Raw genomic sequence first — 13,898 nt, forward strand, 5'->3', positions numbered from 1 at the left:
AAATTGACTATTATTAATCAATATACTATTAAAACAGATGAATATTTTATGCAGATTCTTGTAGTGACCATAGAGCAGTCTTAATTACGTCATAAATATATGCATATCTAATAAGGCCATTTAAAACAATTTGACCACACATTATAAAATAGAAACTGTGCCCCCACTGTGAAATGTTAGTCCAACACCTACAGGTAACAAAAAAAGAAATACCTTTGAAGAAATTCCAAGGTGATGCCAGCCTCTGCAGGGTAGTCAATATTCATGACATAGTACATCATGAACATGTTAACCACAGCTTCAGACAATGTTGATATTCTGTCCATTACAACCACCTGATCCACTGCTACCATGTAGCCTGTTGCTGTGAAATACTTTCTCCTTTGAAAGTATAGGAAACAGACTTTAGCTTGGCTATAGGAGCTTCTGTCACATTTTCAGGATAAGACAACATATTACAATATACCAGAACAGAAATTAATGCCTTAAGATCTCTACTGGGCTGTTGTCTATGCATAATGTTAAATCAAACTCTGGACATCAATATGATGAAGAGGACCACCCTCAACCAGAGCAAGGCTTTGCAGGTCAAGCTCTATTAAAGTTTCCTAAATATTAACATCAACCTTTCTGGAAACAAAATGTACTTAAGAGTTAATTTCAGTATATCGTTAGAATTCTGCTATGGTGTATGCCTTAAACAGAAATGGATTAATCTGTTACATTTTAAGAGAAAATAATGTTACATCATGACACTTTTTGTTGATATACAGAAAAAAAAGCTGGAGGTAAAAATACTAATAACGATAACAACATAAGGCCAACAACAAGTATTGGCTTTATGTTTTAAGATTTTTTAAGAACTGAAATAATCCGATTTTTACTAAAAGTGTAAACGCCTTGTATATATACACAGCAACAGAAAAAAGATCAAACAGTACATACCACACACCACGATGCATGGGGTTGGGGGAAGAGCCTCTCTTCTTACTTCGGCTGACACACAGGTGTCCTCAACTTGAATGAAAAACTTGCTCTCATCTTCTTTGAAGTGAAGCAACAACATTAGGACAACCACAGACAAATCTCCACGTGCAGACTCTATTTCACTAAGAAGTTTTGCTGCATGACTTCCTTTTTCCCAATGTATATATCTGAAGTATTGCAGGACCCGACTGAACTTGCTGGTCATGGCCTCTTCAAACTCTTCATTTACATGAATGCCAGTAAGTTTGTTGAAGTGGGCTTTCAATCCAGTTGTGTGGAACAGGTAAGGCCATTCTTCTTTTAAGATTTGTATGTCTTTTTGATTTAAAACATCCATTCTCTGGGAGGCAAATGTATACATCATCAATCTCTCAATTTTTTTCTGGTCCATGTCATTTTCCTCGAACATTCTCTGTAGTTCCTGTTTCTGTGCTTCAGTGTTTAATGACACATGTGGCTCTGGGTCAATACATCCATATGCATTCCTTCTCCTCTTTGTTTCTGTGGTGTTCCCACCAGAGCTGGTTTGAAGGATCTTTGGTGGCTGCACTCTTTTAAAATTGTCCACTCGACACTGCAGTTGTTTTGTAATTGAATCATACCCACTTCCCACAATCTGACCCTCAATTACATCCTTGAATGATTTTGGATAGGCCAACACCATCTTGCGAGCAATTTCACTCAGGTGTTTCTTCAAGGGATTTTTGCATACAGCTAAGATTTCTGCAGTCACCAGCCTAATAATCTCTCTTCTGTCCCTTCCAGATGGCCGTTCCTCCTTTTTGAGAGTGTTTTTTTTTTGTGTGTGCAAGGTGTTCCATGGTATTTGGAATTTAAAGTGCCAGTCATTCTCTAGTACTGGCGGTCCCGTCTCCTTAGTACTGGTGGACGGTATCACATTATCATCACACATACCTGTAATAGACAATAATATAAATGAGGCTACATCATGCTACACACTAAGCTCTGCGTCATACATGTATTAGAATGGATACATATCTTTTTCAGTAATGTGAAAAGGTTGGCAATTGCTTACTGGAATAAAATTTGACCACACACTAACTTGCTGTCTCCCCAATAGTTTCTTCTTTTATTGTATAACGAAAGCCAGACTACAGAGCCTGGGAGGTGCATTGGGGTGAAAAAAACTGTGTGCATGGATTACTAAATTAAGACCACCACCCCCACCCCCCACTCATGATCATTATTCCTGCAACCCCACACAAAAATACTTACTTGTATTTGGGGAGGTGCTATGCATTAAAGCAGAATGTGAATTTGCAGAAGAGCTCTCTTCCTCTTGAAAATCTCTGCATGATGGGCTGAGCGTGTCTGTGGAGCAATTTAAATCACCAAAAACACATTAAGTATTCAATATAGTAAAGGCTATTTTAAGATACTCAGACGAGAACTGAATTCACTTTGACCAACTCTGGAAATTAACCTGCTCTGTTTCAACTATGTATAGTTTTAAAAAGTCCTAATTCATGACAAGGATCTAGCCATCAAAGCCATTTAAAAACACATTATCATCCCTTCTTGTATGGTCCATACAGTTAGATTGTTTTGTGACTTCAGATTTGAGATTGATCAACTGAGATTCTGCCTTCACTTCAGTACAACGAAGATTAGTGGACTTAAGGTTGTGGTGCTCAAAGGACTGAAGAATGACATTACATGATATTTCCCTGAGTGAGAACGCTGTCTGGCCTGGATTATCACCTTCAACTCTGCAAAATGTCCTGACCTGATTCTCCAGACATGGTCCATAGTGCGTATGTGAAAACAATTTAGGTCAACTGTTTTTAAGTTCTATTTTTCAGTAGTAGTTCCAATAAAAAGGATCACAGATTTATCCAGAGTAGTGACACAGCTTCAAGAATTTTTTACATTATTCATTGCTGTGAGCTATGTGTGGAAGAGGCAAAATTACAACACAGATGTCTAAAAAGGTGGACAAGTAAAACAAAATCAGTACATAGTAGCAGAAAGATGTCTTGTTTTTGTGAACTCACCCTGTTACATATGTCATCATAATTGTATTATCATTTACCTCTGAGAAAATGTCTCTCTCTGGCCGGGGAAGATGAGCTTGCAGAAGAGCTTGGAAAAGAGGTGTCTTCTGTATGATCTCTTCCTGAATGGATGGACATATCTGGAGAGATATGTATAAAAGGATTGTGGTTTAATACTTGTGGTTTGTTGCATTAAATAAAAGGTAATGGTGATGAAAGAATTTAGCTTGCCAATGGCATAATGAGAAGATGGTGTTGAATTACTTAGGGGTGACAGAACAGGTGCAGAAAAGCTTGTGACAGAGCAACCACTTCTGTTTTCATCCACCTCTGTCTGGGATGTCAGGGAACCTATACAGTAGTTAAGTAATTGCATTGTTGAACATGGACCATCATATAGAACATGATCAGAAAATCACTTAGATATTTTCGATATTTGCAGAAAATACACTCAAGATTCAATTACTGTTTTAAATGTCAACCACGGTACCTATATTGCTATTTACCATAATGATAGTTAATAAATTTCTAACGTCCACCAGTCGCCAGTATTTGATTACCAATCCTAATTGACCTTCATTAACGTAGAAACTATTGAAGTTTGCAGTTTGTGGTGCTCTTAAATGAACTACATTATGATAAGACGTAATATTTACTCTGGTCACTCAAATAGTCTGTGCAAAAAAACTAAAATCCCTTCTCACTATAATGTAAGAGTGTTACCAACTGTACAGCTTCTAAGGGATCATACTTAAACTTTTCTAACACAATTTCAACAAAAAACTAACTCATGAAGATAACATGTATTTCTGAACTGTTACATGAGATTACATTTGGTGTAGCTGAATGACATAATGAACATGCAATTTTAAGTCATGTTTACTTACTTCGGATGTGAAAAAGAAGCTTCCTTGATTCAACTTTCTTCAAAACAGTAACAAGGTCATCTGGTTCAACAAAACTGAAATCCTCTGCTGTTCTCACACCAAGGTTTTCAAAAATATCCAGTACAGACTGAACTTTATAGGTTGGAATCACTTCAGATACAATTCTTTCAAGGTTAGCCATCACTGCAGAGAAACATGGCATACACATCATCAGTTTAGATCAATGTTTCTCAACCCAGTCCTCAGGGACCCCCCAGTCCACATTTTTGCTCCCTCCCAGCTCCCTGTGCACCTGTACCGGGTATTCTGTGTACTTGATTGGCTGGGAGCTGGGAGGGAGCAAAAATGTGGACTGTCTGGGGGTCCCTGAGGACTGGGTTGAGAAACCCTGGTTTAGATAATCAACCATGAGGTCTGAGCACATTTTCTGTACATTTAACACAATGCTAGTCTGTAGATCAGTAAAAAGCATATTATACCTCTATAATACAGCAAGCAGGCTATTCACTCAATATTGAACAATAATTTCATTGTGTCGTCTGATACTGAGAGAGAATGTCAACATGTTGGATAACAGTAGTTAGTCTCCACTATTCGTTAAAGCTACTGATCCTCAACACTGTGTTTCAGGGAGAGAACTGTCATTCCACACAGACTGTATGCAACAAGTGGATAGAAATCCAAGCATTGGTCAGCACTGATGCAAAACATTGCTCTTGTGGCTTCCTCGATTTTATAGAGACCATACTGCGGCAGGTATGCAGAAGAATATGGACTCAAAAGGAAATAGACAAGCTTGTCCTTTATCAGAATCAGTTCAATCCTTCCAAATTCCACACACTCGTCATTTTTTATGCAAAGGAAGAACTTCTTTTTATACAGAGTACCCTTCAACTGCACTTCAGTGGACACCAAATCAGGATGTGGGAGCAAGCTACCTTCAATGGCATTACGCACTAAATCACTGTACAACTCAGGATGGTAAGCAGCTGAGTGTTTCACTTGTAAAGTCGGTGCAAAAAAAGAACTTGAGTTCAGGTATGTCTGAAGTAACTGATGGTTGTTTGCAAGTGTTTGGCAGACATTTTTGAAGTTTTGTGTCCTCCTGGCACATCTTTTGAAGTATGAGTGTTTGCTTTCAAACCTCATGGTCCATAACCTTATAAGAGGACCAAGCTTGATTATCAAGGAGGGATAGTGGCTGAGGTAGTGATGCTTTGGTTTGAGTTTTTCTGCTGGAAAGAGCTGTATCCTTGTCTCCAGATAATCTTGAATCTGAACCTTGAGGAAACTTACTTGAGCTACAGATATTCTGGGTGCGCAAACCAAATCAACAATCTCTTTCAGCTGGATCATTAGCTGCCACACAGGGTCCTCAGTATCTTTAACTCTGTCTCCAATAATTACAGGTAGAAGTCTTAAAAGACACCAGTTTTGTGCTGCCTGTCCACCAACTTTTTTGCCGCCTTCACGTACTTCAGATGGGGGGGAACTTGCATCGGAGCCCTGGTATTTGAACTGTCTAATCCGCCTGTTTAGCTGTGTGTATGTAAACCATTTTTTTTCCTTCACAAAGTACTTGATGTAAAGAGCAAGGTCATACATAACAACACCTTCAAAGAGGTCATGGCCTATGCAGGGTGGGAGGCCTGGCTGGCAGACATGGAAATACTCAAGAACATTAAAAACTGAATCAAACTTTACTCCCTTAATGCTCACTGCCTCTGTGTCATGTAGTTCCTGTACAGTCTCCTTGTGGGTTTCAACTGTTCTCACTGGAAATTCATTTGTCACATTTTGCATTTCTGTTGTAGGAATAGTGCAGAACCTACAGCAATAACTTGTGCTGCTAAAGTTTTCAACAAAGCCACCTATGGTGTGCGCACCAAGATTATCTCCAACAATACAGAGAATAGTGACACGCACGACCTGTCCTGACTCCATGACAAATCCATCTCTCTCAAGGTTTTGTAAATCAGACACCATCCTTGAAAACAGATTGTCATGCGCAAAGTATTTAAAGTCCTTTTCTGAACAAAGAAGCACAAGTTGAAGGTTGTCAACACAAGAACGATGGAATGGCTCAAAATTTGCTAGAGTAAAATAAACACCAACCATCTTGTGTTTTCTCCTTGATGACCCAAGAGGGTTTACAACCTCAAATGCATCCTGGTACAATATCAGTTTTAAGGTTAAACCACTCTCCAAAAATAAGCCATTTGACTTGAAGACACATCCATCACAAACATCAGTCAATACAACAGATGTAGTGTTACTGTGAGATTTCAAACACTCTTGCAATACAGCAGGGTCTTTTAACAGTTCTTTTAACGTTTCCATTACAGGGATATACTGCACATAACAGTCTCTGCGATTTTCATCTGTGCCCAGATGAATAACTTGTGGCTGCACATAGGGATAGTTTTGTTGGAAGTACTTTTTTCTTCTGTACTCAGTTGATAGATGAGAGCTGCATGATGAATGCAAATCTGTTCCTCCTAAATAAGTAATCACTTGTTTCACATCAGACCCTGACAAGTTTGTGTGAGATAACAGTATGTCTTTGATCTGTTTCCTGTTGAACTGCTGGCAAACATCATTCAAACTATTCATCTCTTCAATTATAATTTGCATTGTTGATGATGGAATGAGGCATTTTGCTTGCAGTTTCATAATAAACATGCAGAGATTTTTGGTGTACAATGTTCTCATTTCTGTATCATCTGCAATGTCATCAGGTTCCATCTCAAAATCTAAGCTTTCATCCTCACACAGTTCTTGTGTTGAACTCCTTTGTCGCGCAGATGGTGTAAGCGCAATGCTCAACTCTTTGTCCTGCCTATGAGCTCTTGAGATATGGGCTGAGAATGATGACCTGACTTTAAACGTTTTGTCACAATTTGAAAATGGACATGTCACCATTTCATTGTTTAGGAGGTGTGATTTTAGGTGTGCAAGAAGGTCTTTCAATTGTGTGCACTGTATCTGACAATCTGAGATCCCACATTTTAAAGTTACACACACATAACGAATTTCTGAAGTAGATGACCGGTGTTTGCGGTACACATGTGCTTTAAAAGCACTATACTTAAGAAAGTGTCGCTTGCAGTTAGTAAAACAACATGGATACTGAGCATTTGCTTCATGTCTATGCAGTGTTTGATGATCGACATATCCCTTCAGTGTTTTCAATGATATTCCACAATGCTGACATGCAAAATTACTAGCCATTCTCTAAAACTGTCCTTTTCAAATTGGATGCTGTGCTAAAAAACGTCCCTTCTTCGGTTCCAAACCACCTACTGCCTTATTTTCTTCTCAAAATAAACATTTCAACAAAAAAAGAAGCTAAAAAGAAAACGTGCAAGAGTCTGACCTGTTTTTAAATCAGCAGCTCTGCCACTGCAACTGTAAAGGAATTATAAAACAATAGCTTAACAGTTAAGCTTAAAAAGAAAATAGTACTAATAGTAATAGTAAGTCTAATACATGTATGCCCAACTGTCCCAATAAGCACGAGGCTAAGCTAAAGAATTGAACTAAGGGTTCAATGTTTTTTTAATTAGTCAATTGCTCACGGTCTTATAGTAACGCTGTACAATAGCTAAACTGAGTTTGTATTCTTAAAATAGTAGCATAAAGTCATATAAAGTCGTATGAACAGCGCTGCAACCTGAATGTCTCTCATTACACGAGGCGCAAACTTGGGCTACATGCTAACGTAAACCTACAATCACCATTACTATCATTACTACTACGCTTTAGCTTCGCTACTAGCTAATAATGCCGTTGCAAATAGTATTAATGTTACACAGATAAATTAAAGATTCAGTACAACATTACGACTTACCAGCTAGTTAGAACAGCGAACGTCTTCTGCTGAACGTCTTCTGCTGAACGTCTCCTCTTCCCGCGCGTCTACACTTTTTTTGAGGGGGTGGAGGGTGGGGCGTCTCCCGCGCACACGTACAGACTAACCGATTGTGAAATGACATACAGGGTTAAGGTTTCTAGTAAAGGTGGCAGACCCAAGTTCCAACAATTGTCGGTATTATAGTTATTTGTATGTTCTTTACATGTCAAACTAGGATTTCCATTTACAGCATAGAAATAATACAATATTTGTTAAGCAAGGAAATTATTCTGATGTCAACTGTTGTCAGGAAACTTGCTTAATACTCCATGCAACATTTAATATGCATTTTTGTCTGTCTGACTATTACTCTGCATTGACGGTACACAGTGATTTTGTAAATAATTTTAGACTGTTATGTTTTAATATCCTTTAACGTACAGAGCTAGCGTAAACAAGCACTTATGTCTGGCGATTAGACGAGACGGTGATTTCCCAGGCAACTTTGCGGCTGTTCAGCCAATCCATAGCCGATGTTCATCCGTTTGAATCTGAGCGCCAGAAGGGCTGCTGGTAAATCTTCACATATTCTGCTCAGCCGTAGAATTTGGCTGCACAGGAGTTCCAGTCCACGCTTATTGTCAACAAGGAAAGGTAACGTCCTGATTGAATGTACTTTTTATACAGTTTACCGTTATCAACACGTTATGATGGCTACGCTGTATTCATAGTTTGTCAGTATGTGATAAAGCTGTGAATCAAAGAGGCAGGGACAAATAGCTTCTTAAAAAATACTTCACAACACCTAAAAAGTCAGGTCAGAAACAACACTGGTGTTAGACTAAGATCGGTTTGTGAATTAATTCACAAATGGATTTTGGCAAATCATGCATGGTGATAGCCATAGAACACGGGTGTCAAACTACAGTCCTGGAGGGCCAGAGCCCTGCACATTTTTGGGTTTCCCCTCATTTAACATACCTGATTCAACTTCTTTGTACTAATTACCACATAGCTCTTGAGCTGAATCATTTGTGGTGGAACAGGGAAAGAACTAAGCTACACAAGGCTTCGGCCTTCCAGGACTGCAGTTTGACAACCCTGCCATAAAAAAATGAAATTAGTGTTTATTCAACTGTTTGTCAGACAGGTGGCACTAAAGAGTCCTGATATTCCAGTGTCCGGTGCCCCTGCAGCTGGGTCTTGTTGCTGCAGCAAGATTCACGTTACAGGCTCACTTACACACAAAATTGGCGGGCTGGAGCCTCATTGGATAATATGGGCGCATGCGCAATTGTATGTCCTCGTAAACCACGTGTCATTTGGCGCGCCATCCCTTCATCATCTCCATTTGGTTAACTTGAAGATCTACTAACGAAGATGCAAAAAAATCGGTAAGAAATTGTATTTAATTCTAAACACAACGTTTTTATTTTATATTCATATCTTCAGTTTAGTTCATGTGACTGGTGCCATGTTTTGCTTTCTTGCTGGCTAATTAATTGCCGTGTAGTTTAATATGACCTAATTAAAGAGCGGCTTATTTACTATGGATAAACATAGGTATACTTAGGAGGATTATTAAGGCTACATGAAAAGGAAAAAATAAAACTTCAGTGGTTATAGTGGAAATTAATAATCTCGAAAGCTATCTTATCTCAAATATAATCATTAAAGTTTATTTTGACTTTATTGAAACATTCGAGTTTAATTTCAAAACCTGTTGTACGTTTTTTCCCGTTTTAAGGTGGCCCTAATGCTCTTAGCAGTATTCAGAAAATTCTGTAAGCTTTATATACTCGTGTATGGCGTTAATGCTGCTGTTACAGCGTTCTGCTATTATTAAGACTTTGTTTTACCACTTAGCTTGCTCATTACTACTGTTTACATCTGTCTGCTAATTAGCCTGGCTAACATATTTCATATCAGACGCTTGTAAATCTAATAACATGACGTGTATGCGTTGCTGGAGGACTTTGTGTGCTAGAATATTTTTTTGTGTGTGATGACGTTTTAGACGTATATCCACCGTCACTATAATTGTTATAACGTGCCAGTTAACTAGCTGGCATGCTGGTTAAGTGGCTAGGATGATAGCTGGTTTATACAGCATGTCTAAACAAGTGCAAACATTAGCTATACTGTGGCACGTATAGAATTGGACCAGGCAACGTTGCATCCGTTTAATAACGTTAATTTTTTTTGTTCACCCACAACAGACAGGATTTCTCAAATTGAATCAGTAAGGCGAACAAGAAGACGAAGTCCCAAAGATGATGTCATATTTCACAGGGAAGGGACTTGAAGTCAAATGCATAAATTCATACAAGGGTGAATTAAAATTCTTGCTATAGAGAATTTCATATTAAGGCATATTATCTTTCAATGTTGATTATTTGTTGTATTATTTTATTTTTTATTTATGTCCATAGATCGTGGAGTGTTTAGTTCTGTTCCTTTTGAGAGAGGAGATTCTGTAGCAGAGTACAGGGGTGATCTCATAAATAATGAAGAATGTAATGGAAAATGAAGAATTTACCACGATGACAGTTTTTATGTTTCACTGGAAAATTTCGGTGGTAGGTATCTATGTGTGTGAGATTATAGAGAGAAAAATCAATATAACTAGGGCAAAGTTATGCTGAGCCTTTGTGATTGCACACACCTGTTTAATACGGAACAGGAAATTTACTATTAATTATTTTAAATGTATATGTATCGCAGTGAAGCCATCATATTTTGTTATAGGCTTACTTCTTCTGTTTCATTAGTGTTGACGCTGCCCAGAAGGACCAGTCCCTTTGCCAACTAGTAAATGACAACCACATTGACCCAAACTGTAAAATAAAGAAAATTGTAATGGACATCGCACCTGGAGAGGATAGAACTTATGATTATGGTGAATCAGAATGACCATGGAGATGCAAGGTACTTACTTTTTTTCTTATTTTTTGTGCGGCAAGGACATTATTATTGAACTTTTATACCTGAAGGTGCTAAGGTTACATTTTTGGAACCTGGAACTCTGATAATTGTTTGGACATTATTATTTCTTTTGTTTTATTACTATATATGTCTTTCTATAGGAGCTTGACCCATGTTCAACAAGCTGTTGAATATTAATGTTTGAGTTATAGAAAAGCTGCATCTAAATCAGTCATACAAATATTCTGTCACCAAATCTAGATACATATACTAATATAAACAATAGCAATGACGACTATCCACTACTTTTTTACGTACTGTAATAATGATCATGCTAAAAACAGATTGCAATGCTTTAAACAAATACATTTACGTAGTGTGCATATTGTCAGTGACTGGCTGCTCACTGCTCCATACAATGTCTGGTTCTATTTTTTCACAGATTGTCAGTGGAATTATTGTGACATAAAATGTCATGGAAGAAATGGCATGAATTTTCCAAGACTTGAGACTTCACCTTTAAACCAACCGTCTTAAAATGGACATATTTCTGAAAGTTGCTGGAAAACCTACAGAAAGATTAACTGCTCAGGCTGAGTGAATGAACACTAACAAAGACTGAGCGCAGTAACAGTAAACAGTCACATATTTGTGATACTTGAGGCTCCGACCACACGAAGCCGGTGCGTTCCCTATCCGATCATTTTTTTTCCTCGTTCTAAAAAAAAATTGCGTAAACACGGCGTCGTCTCAAGAAATATCTGCGTACAAACGAAACCACTGAAAACGGTGTAGTATATATGCCAGACCAGTATGGGGCACTGTAATTCTGCCATAGAGATACACTATACACAGAGAAGAAGACTTTGGGCATGCGCATAACCTTGCGCGCTGTATACGAACCAAGAAGAAGACGAAGATGGCGAACGCAACAACTTCAAGAGCAAGAGTGGAGTCTTTCGTGTGGACTGACGACGAAGTCGAACTTCTACTCAGAGTCACACTCGACTACAAGTCCACTAAGCTCCAAGAAAACGTGGACTGGGAGTCGTGTCACTCCAAATATAGTGATATAATGGACGCATTTCAGGCACAGTATCCGAGGGAGCAAACCAATAAGGATTTCCCTCACGATGCTACCATGGTCTCAAAAGCCCAAGTCACCGCAAAGGTGAAAAATATCCGCAGCAAATACAGGCATGCGGTGGACACAGGGCGTCGAAGTGGTCAAGGACGGGTAGTACTCATATTTTATGAGCTTTGCGAGGAGATCTGGGGTGGTTCGCCTGCTACACGCTCCATCGATGCCGGCATCGAGACGGGTGACCTGGAAGAGTCGTCTACATCGACAGTGGAGCTGTCTTCCGATGCTCCAAACTCCACGGAATCCTTCGACTGTCTTACATCTGCGGTTGTAAAGCAGCGCTGGGATTTGCTCCAGGTAAAATTGGCTCCAGGTTTATGATTTCAAGCTTAGCGAGTATGAATGTGTGAGGCACTATGTAAAGCGCTTTGTTGGCCATGGGTCTGTTGAAAGCGCTGTATAAATGCAGTCCATTTACATATGATACAGTATTGTATGTAGTATATGATGACACAATCAACTTTGAGGTGAACTATTCCTTTAATTTTAGTTCAATTAATGCATTTGTTTAAAAGTAGGTAAAATCAATTGTGTGCAACCACTTACCATAACATTTAGTAAATTCAATGAATTAGTTTTTTTTTCAGTATAGTTAGGATGGATTTATGTTCTTTGTGTAGATGTGTTGGTTTAGTGCATTATTCACATAGCTTTCTGAACTTATTTTGCATAGTAATAATGCACATTTTCTCTGCTTTATTTAAGGCAAAGTTGAACAGCCATAGAGGAGACAGGCTGAAGAGGAAGGTTCCCACCGATCCGGCAGAGGAGGACCTTAAAATAAAGAGGAGGATGTTGGAGTTGATGGAGCACTCTTCTAGACGCAACTCCGACAACATGCTGCAGATAAATACAAACATTGCTAACATTACCAGTACCATTCAGGAGTGTTTTTCCTTCATGAGGGAATTATTCCAGCGTCAATTTACACCCACCCACAGCAGCAGTGGTCAATTCCAAGGGCACCCACCATCATTCATGAACACAACACCACACCCTACTACATCAGCCTTCCTGCACACACCTCTGCCTGATAAACCAGCAAACCAACCTCAACAGTACCGCCCTGAATGCTACACACTTACACCACGTCACCCCACATCAGCAAACATCATTTTCATACAGACGTGCACTGCTGCAAGATGACACAGAGTGACTGCCCTGTTGCACTATATAATTCTTGATTGTATATTGTTTTCACTGCACGTCAGTTCTGTGCACGGTTGCACTTTATACAGTTTGACCTGTTTTGTGAGTTTATTCTACCTGTACAGTAGTTGTATATAGTTATTGTGTTTTGTGCACTGTTGCACTTTATACCTGTTCAATATTACCAGTTTTTTTTTAAATGGTTCTTTGACCTAAATATTTATTTTCCAATAAAAAAAGTTCTGGAATTTTTGCAGTCATTTATTTTCACTAGACATATTCAACACAACACTTTCAAAATAATCATTAGTACATTTTCCAAATGTAAATAGTGTAAATACTTAAAAAAAAACTGACCAAAATAGGAAAAAAAAAACTTGATGGCCAGCATTTAAGGGTCAAGGTACTTTGTGAGTACTCTCCTCACTCTCTTTCCCTCTCCTTCATTACAGTCTGTGAGGTAGTTGTTGCATTGTGTAGGAGGCTGTAAGTCTTTATCACCTTGCATCGTTCCCAACACAGTGTGTTCAGCCACAGTCTCCTTACAGTTTTCACAAAAATTGTGGAGAACAAAGCAAGCGTAAATGACAAAGGGCAGGTCCTGCAAGTTGATGTCCATAGGCCTTTTCAGTGCAGCAAATCTGGCTTTGAGACGACCAAAAGCACACTCAATGACCATCCGTGCCCTACACAAACTTAACCCAAAGTACTGTTCTTGAGGTGTGGAGCCACCGTTTGCATATTCCTTCATCAAGTAAGGCAGCAGAGGGTAGGCTGGGTCACCAAGAAGATAAATTGGTATGTCCTCTTCGTTGTCCACAATCTTTTTTTTCAGAGGAGGGATCTGGCCAGTCTTAAAGTACAGGTTGAGCTTTGAATTAGCAAAAACCCGTGCATCGTGTACACTCCCGGGCCACTTTATCACAACATCCATAAAT

At 38.8% G+C, this 13,898-nt stretch overlaps 2 long non-coding RNA genes across 2 annotated transcripts; one reads left to right on the top strand and one right to left on the bottom strand.

The window, feature by feature from the left end:
- Positions 1 to 652: 652 nt before the first annotated feature.
- On the bottom strand, positions 653 to 7,809 carry LOC140582947 (uncharacterized). The gene is made up of 7 exons (XR_011985752.1): positions 7,740 to 7,809; positions 7,266 to 7,297; positions 3,890 to 4,072; positions 3,267 to 3,353; positions 3,041 to 3,142; positions 2,224 to 2,319; positions 653 to 1,902 (listed from the first exon to the last, which is right to left on the bottom strand). It is a non-coding gene; the product is annotated as an uncharacterized lncRNA (long non-coding RNA).
- A 2,161-nt stretch (positions 7,810 to 9,970) lies between these two features.
- On the top strand, positions 9,971 to 10,627 carry LOC140582721 (uncharacterized). Its single transcript, XR_011985558.1, has 3 exons — positions 9,971 to 10,073; positions 10,175 to 10,321; positions 10,514 to 10,627. It is a non-coding gene; the product is annotated as an uncharacterized lncRNA (long non-coding RNA).
- Positions 10,628 to 13,898: the final 3,271 nt, after the last annotated feature.

This window comes from Paramormyrops kingsleyae, chromosome 25 (assembly GCF_048594095.1).
Source record: "Paramormyrops kingsleyae isolate MSU_618 chromosome 25, PKINGS_0.4, whole genome shotgun sequence".
NCBI classification, from domain to species: Eukaryota; Metazoa; Chordata; class Actinopteri; order Osteoglossiformes; family Mormyridae; genus Paramormyrops; species Paramormyrops kingsleyae.